Raw genomic sequence first — 7,028 nt, 5'->3', positions numbered from 1 at the left:
AGGAGCCCATCAAGTGACCTGGAGGCCTCCCTGAACATCAGTGGAACTCAGCAAAGGTGATCATGCCAAAAGAGCAGGAGCAGATCCTCTAGGGAAATGTGTCAGTGGAAGAGGTTATACAACACATCCAGGGAGAAAATGTGGTACCTGGTGAGAGGTTGTTGAATCACAATGTGTGAACTTAAATGAGATACTCACTGAAGATGCCTAAAACACTTCAAGAAACTGAGATTTCAAAAGGAAATCAAAGTCCTGAGCCATGCAGGTGATGCCATGAGCCAGTGATTATTGTGTTATCCAACTTATCATGATCTTATCTGTATTCCCAGCTAGTGGAACCTGGGTAAATGTATATATAAAATAATCAAGAGATCAGAAGTTGTCATTGAAGCTGGGTGAAGTATTTTAGGGAGTTACTAGGGAATGTATCATTATTGTTTTTTAAAGATTTATTTTACTTATTTGAAAGAGTTACAGAAAGAGGTAAAGACAAAGAGAGAGGTCTTCCATCCACTGGTTCATTCCCCAATTGGCTGCAATGGCTAGAGATGTGCTGATCCCAAGCCAGGAGCCAGGAACTTCCTCCTGGTATACCACCCGGGTGCAGGGGTCCAAGGACTTGGGCCATCTTCTACTGCTTTCCCAGGCCATAGCAGAGAGCTGGATCAGAAGTGGAGCAGCTGGGTCTTGAATCAGAGCTCATATGGGATGCCGGCACTGCTGGCAGCGGCTTTACCTGCTACACCATAGCACTGGCCCTATATAAATTCTTATTTGAGTCTAAATAACTGAGACTTTGGGAAATATACCAGTTTGGATTCTGGTCATTGTCTCATAGAGACTGTAGGGTCAAATTGTGTCTGTGTGAGTCAGACTGGGATTTTATCCCCAAAGGAAAATGGTATGATTATATCCTGAGAGCAATATTTTCCGAATTTACCCTACTTTTAACAGCAATATTGAAGATGCCAACCTTTAAGACCCTGTGTGCTCACAGCCCCTTCTGAAGAGATTCTTCCTTAGAGTCCTTGTCTAGTATATTGCCTTTGCATGTAATTCTCCCTAAATAATCCTGCTACCTTAGCCACAATTGATATGAACAATGGCAGTAATCTGATTCAAGAAACTACAACCCACTGTTCAGTTGATAACATAGGAAATCTCTGATGGGGATAGCTAATTAGACTTATACCATTTTTTTCTTGAGAGCTGTCCAATTGGTAGCAAAGGCAAACAATGGAAGATAAGATGGAGAAAACGTCATTAGTAGATGGTAGCTTTGGGATCCGCAAGGGGGGAAGGCCTATACTTCCAGGAATGGAAAGTTTCTACCTATACTTCCAAGGAAGAAAAGTCCTTGTCAAGGTCCCTGCGGGTGCCTAAAGTTCAACCAATGAGGATCAGACCTGCCTCAACCTTTAACCCCCATGCCCTGAATCTATAAAAGGAGCACTCCCAATCTCTGAAGCGCGACTTCCCCAGCCCCCGCTCTGTTGCTCTGTTGGGACTGGGGAACCTCGCCCGGGAGCGGAACCCCAATAAAAAGCCTGTGAATTAATTGATTCGTCTGCCTGGGAAGATTTGTTACGCGCCAGACAGCTTGCAGTAGACACATGTAAGCAGAAGCCAAGAAGAAGCAGCTAAAATAGCAGGTGTCCCTACTACTGAGCAAAAAAGAGGGTCAGTTTATTGGTGGCACCAAGGGGAGCACAGACACAGAGAATGGGTGATGTTATGCAGTTCCTGGAAGTTTATAAAGGAACTCCCAGTTCTTAAGTCATGCTTTGTCTCTTTGAAGCTTGGTATTCTGTGTTTATTTCTAGCTAGTCTTGACCCTACTAGACTTTAATTACCCCCCCACTGCTGCAATGAATTGTGCCAGTTTAAAAGAATCTATACCAATTTGGATAAGTGGGAAAACATATTTGTTACCAGGCATTCATAACAAAGTTAATAAAGTGATACTAACAATCAGAAATTTAAAAATTAAGAAAAATAAGCTAGCAGAAAGTCTAATTCTATGGGTACTGAACATAAAATTTGAATCTGAACTTTCATGTTTCTAAGATAAAAACAAAAATGAAAACATTTCAAAATACTGAACTTCTTTATTTTTCCTTTACCTTCCTCTAACATAAGTAGATAAATTTGGCCTGTGCTTTCACTTTCAAAGTGAAATATGTAGTGAGAATGGACATTGAAGTTGCCTGCAAATGTTCTGGGTTTTATTTCAAAAGGCTAATCCTCAATAGAGAGAAATTCCAGGTAGAGATAAATGACTTGGTGAAAGATGAAGTCAAAGGAGTTCACTCAGTTTAGAAAAAAAAGGTTTCACACGCTCAATGAGGGACAGAGACACTGGGATTTTAGATATGGAGACCCAGATCATGCTTTGGGGTAATGCTAAGAGGAGACAAACTGACCCCCAAAGTGAATAACTGTAGCAGGGTGCATGAGATCCTAGGCTTGGATTCTCATCCTTGAAAAAAATATTCATGCTGTGTACATGGTGCACAGTAGCTAAACACTACTGGATCTGAAGGAAGAAAGCAGAAGGGAGCACGTCCAGGACTATGAAGTGATGATCAATGACCAGCTGACTGTTACCACCTTGATGCCTTGGTACTACATAAGATTCCAGAACCATGAACGTCCCTGGGGAGTTTGGGAGTCATGCTCCAAAAATGAATAAGGTTAATTTCTACATACCTGGTAAAATCAGAGCTAGGAGATATTTGGAATCAGAAGGCGCCTTGATGTGGGACATTTTTTGTATATTTTATCTGGAACTGAGATTCACATTTACCCAACTGGTATTATCAGGAAAGAGAAAAGAACTTAACTCCCTTCTGACTTTCAAATGAATCGTAGTGGCTGCAATGACAGCCTCTTTCAAAGCCAAAATGGCATGCTAAGGAATCTTTAAGTAATGGGCTTTTAAGTGAAGATGACAAGTATCTGTCTTGCAGCTGGTCCCACTTGCCTCACTGGAACAAACCTGGAAGATCACTCAGGCTATTATCAGTTCTTGCCATTGTGTTCTCATGCTGCCGTGGGTCCCCACTGCCATACTATACCATTCTGGTGACTCAGCTACTCTCTACTGAGAGTAGCCATTGTTCCTGCTACTGAGCAATGAACTGACTTCTCTCTATTGTCATTCTTAGCTTTATGCCATTCATGGTTTCTGACTACTCTTGGCTTTCATTGTCTCATGGCTTCTGATCACTGCCTTTTCTCTGGGTGCTGGTTGGCTTTGTTCTTTTCATTTTTTGAATTTTACCCCTACAACAAACTGCTGACTTTTTCTGTGTGTTGTACGATCAGCATTACAAGAGAGAGTATAGGTCTATCATTCATTTATGGCTACCTCTTTGGGGCAGAACTATCACCGTCTGATATTACTTCTCCCTAGTCCAACCCTGCAACCAGGGCTAGGGATTCTCCAGCCTGTCTGAGCCCACCTCGCAAAGAGTCATGGTTGTTGCAGGGTAGAAGACAGTTAACACTTAACAGCACACCAGCTATGGGCCAGACAATATTCCTAGTGCTTTACAGTTACCCTGTTCAAACTTCAAAATAATATTCCCATTTTATAGATAAGGAAGCTAAGGTGGTTAGAGCCTGGCAGTATTTCCAGAGTCACATAGCCAGTAATCAGCAGAGCTAGGATTCTAGGAAGGTCATCTGGCTTTTAACCACTGTCTTTCCAATTTAACTGAATTAAAATAGACTTTTATCAGAGCTGCTGTGTGTAATAGACTAGTAGCTAACAAACCACCAAAGATTCTAATTCTGGAAGCAGACATTTGGCTGAGCAGTTGAAACGTAGGTTAGTATGCCTGTTTCCTTTATCAGAGTGCCTAGGTTTGATTCCCAGCTCTGGCTTGACTCCAGCTTCCTGTTATTTGCAGACTCAGGGAGGCAGTAGTGATGATACAAATAATTGAGTTCCTGCCACCCATATGGGAAATCTGGATTGAGGTCTTGGCCCCAGCTTTGGCCCTGGCCCAGTTCCAGCTATTGTGGGCACTTGGGGAGTGAACCAGTAGATTAGAAGTGCTCTTTTACTCTATCACTCAAAGAAGTCAATAAATAAATACTCAAAGTAAATTCTTACTGTGTGTTCCAGGTATCGAGTTCTCACTGGGAAGCAGATCACCAGCTAAGGACTATATGTTTTCCATTCTAGTAAACCCAAGTAGGGCACATGATTGACTCTAGCCAATGTGAACCAAACTGATGTCCTTCACACCCAGGTCAAGGAGGCCAAGGACCTCTTCTGCCTTCCCTGTGCTCTCTTCTCCTTCTAGGGGAACCTTGGAACCCACCTATTTCAGATGGCAAGTGCCTAGTTCTCTGACTGAGCCTTAAGGAAAAACTGACCAGAACCTCCCAGCCAGAAACATCTATTAGATCTGGCACAAAGAAGATATACAAAATGTAACATCAATATTTTGGGACTATTTGTTATGATAGTTATTTATCCTGAAAATATACCACATAAAGCCTCCATTTCCTTAATAATGTTTATAAATTTGTTCATGCATATGTGGTTGAGATGTTCTAACCATATACATGGTTTAGACACTGACATACTTTTATTAAACTAATTATTTATTTGAAAGGGGTGGGAAAGAAAAGCACACAAAGATCTTTCATTTGCTGGTTCACTTCCCAAATGTGCACAACAGCTAAGGCAAGGTCCAGTTGAAGCCAGGAGCCTGATCTCCCACATGGGTGCTAGGACTTGGGCCATTATCTGTTGCTTCTCAGGAAGGACATTAGGAAGAAGCTGAAACTGGGAACAGAGCCAGAACTTGAACTCAGGCACTCCAATATGGATGTCTCAAGTGGCAACTTAATGACTGCTCCAAATGCCAGCCCTTGGTTATTGATATTTAGTGAAATGGCCCAAATAACTTTGACAAAGGCTCTGGGAAGAAAATACTGTAAATCTTTACTGACTTTTACTAAAAACTGATACAACAGTAACTGACTCTTCTGTGTAGCCATATACAAATATTGCTGTGTCTGGAAAGGTGTTGAAGCATCTTGCCCTGGACCTCTTAGATTACCATGTGAATAATCAAGATTATCCACTAGGAAACAATGCAAATGCTTCTGCATCTCCTGGATCTAGATTCTGATAGACGTAGGACAGTGTATTTCCCAATGTTATCGGCTGACTTGAGTCCTCTCCCCAAATTCATACCTTGAATTCTAAATTCTAGCACCTTGGAATATGGCTGTTTTTGAAGAAGGAACTATTAAGGACATAATTAAAGTAAAAAATGATCATATGAGTGGGCCCTAATCCAGTATGACAGCTGTTGGTATAAGAAGAGACTAAGAGACAGAAAATGCAGACTGCGGGATGACTAAGTGAGGATACAGCGAGAAGGTGGTCATGTACAAGCCAGAGAAAAGCTTCACATGAAACTAAACCTGCACATGTCTTGCTTTAGGACTTCTAGCCAAACTTCTGTTGTTTAACCATGCTGACTATAGTTGTTTTTTTTTTTTGTTTTGTTTTGTTTTTTAAGATTTATTTTATTTCTTTGAAAGTAGAGTTACAGAGAGAAAGAGAGGGTGAGATAGAAAGATCTTCCATCTGCTGGTTCCCCTCCGTCCCAAATGGCTGCAATGGCTGGGGCTGGGCCAGGACAAAGCGAGGAGTCAGGAGCTTTCTGCGGGTCTCCCATGTGAATGCAAGGGCACAAGGACTTGGGCCATCTTCTGCTGCTCTCCCAGGTGTACTACCAGGAAGCTGGATCAGAAGTGGAGGAGCCAGGACTTGAACCAGCACCCATATGGGATGCTGGAATTGCAGGTGGTGGCTTTATCTTCCACACTCCAACACCAGCCTCTGTCTATAGTATTTTTTTAAAGATTTATTTAGTTATTTGAAAGGCAGAGTTACATAAAGGTAGAGGCAGAAAGAGAGAGAAAAGTCTTCCATCCACTGTTTCACTCCCAAGATGGTCACAACAGCCGGAACTGTGCCAGTCTGAAGCCAGGAGTCAGGAGCTACTTCTGGTCTCCCAAGTGGGTGCAGGGGCCTAAGGACTTGGGCCATCTTCTACTGCTTTCACAAGCCATAGCAGAGAGTCCTGGAGCAGCCCAAGTGGGATGCCAGCACTTGAGGCAGCGACTTTACCCACTACGTCACAGTGCCGGCCCCCCGTATTTTTTTTTTTTATTGCAACCCTAGCAAACTAACACACTCCAAAAGGCCCTCTTGTCCCTCAAAATCAATCATCTGCCTTTTCAAATCTCCTAAATCATCACAGATACAACCTGGTACAGGATTCTTTGTATCATAACCAGTCTCTAAATATCATGAATACAAACATATTTTGTTTTACTAATACCATGAGCTAGAGCTCTCTTCTTGCATCCTATGAAAGTCCTTTATATGAGGAGCTCTCTTCTATTTTCTAAGTTAACGCAGATATATAACTCTCCAGTTAAGTCAGGGACATCCCCACTCAGTTGTTGATTCCATTTCAATCTCTGAATATTACTAACAGTGTTACTAAGGAAGATTATTTCAATAGTGCTACAAAGTTATCACATGTTCTCAAGTGAAAGCAAAGGGAGAGATTTCATTACGGAAAATACTTTTCTTCAATATTACCCAATATTCCAGACTATCAGGAATATAGGATTATTCTGTTCAAAGACCTCAATTTTTGTTTATATTCCAAGACAATGGAAGCCTAAAGAGCAGGTTCACTAATAATGGCCCTCCAAAAGCATTTTATCATCACATCCTATTTAGGTTGTATAAATTACAGAATGAAATATTTATAGATGAAATGTTAAGAATTGGAAGCCTATCTTATTAATCTTTATAAAAATATATCAGAATACATAGAATAGTAATGAGTAACAAACATAAGAAATGAACCTAAAATTACTTAAGAATCCCTAGTGATGCATTATTAAAAATTTTTTAAAGACTACTACTGAAAAAAACTTGCCTAAATTCAGAAAGTGTTTTGAGAAGAAATGTGATTTAACTG

Source organism: Oryctolagus cuniculus, chromosome 8, assembly GCF_964237555.1.
Source record: "Oryctolagus cuniculus chromosome 8, mOryCun1.1, whole genome shotgun sequence".
NCBI classification, from domain to species: Eukaryota; Metazoa; Chordata; class Mammalia; order Lagomorpha; family Leporidae; genus Oryctolagus; species Oryctolagus cuniculus.
Note: the sequence above shows the minus strand (reverse complement) of the source record.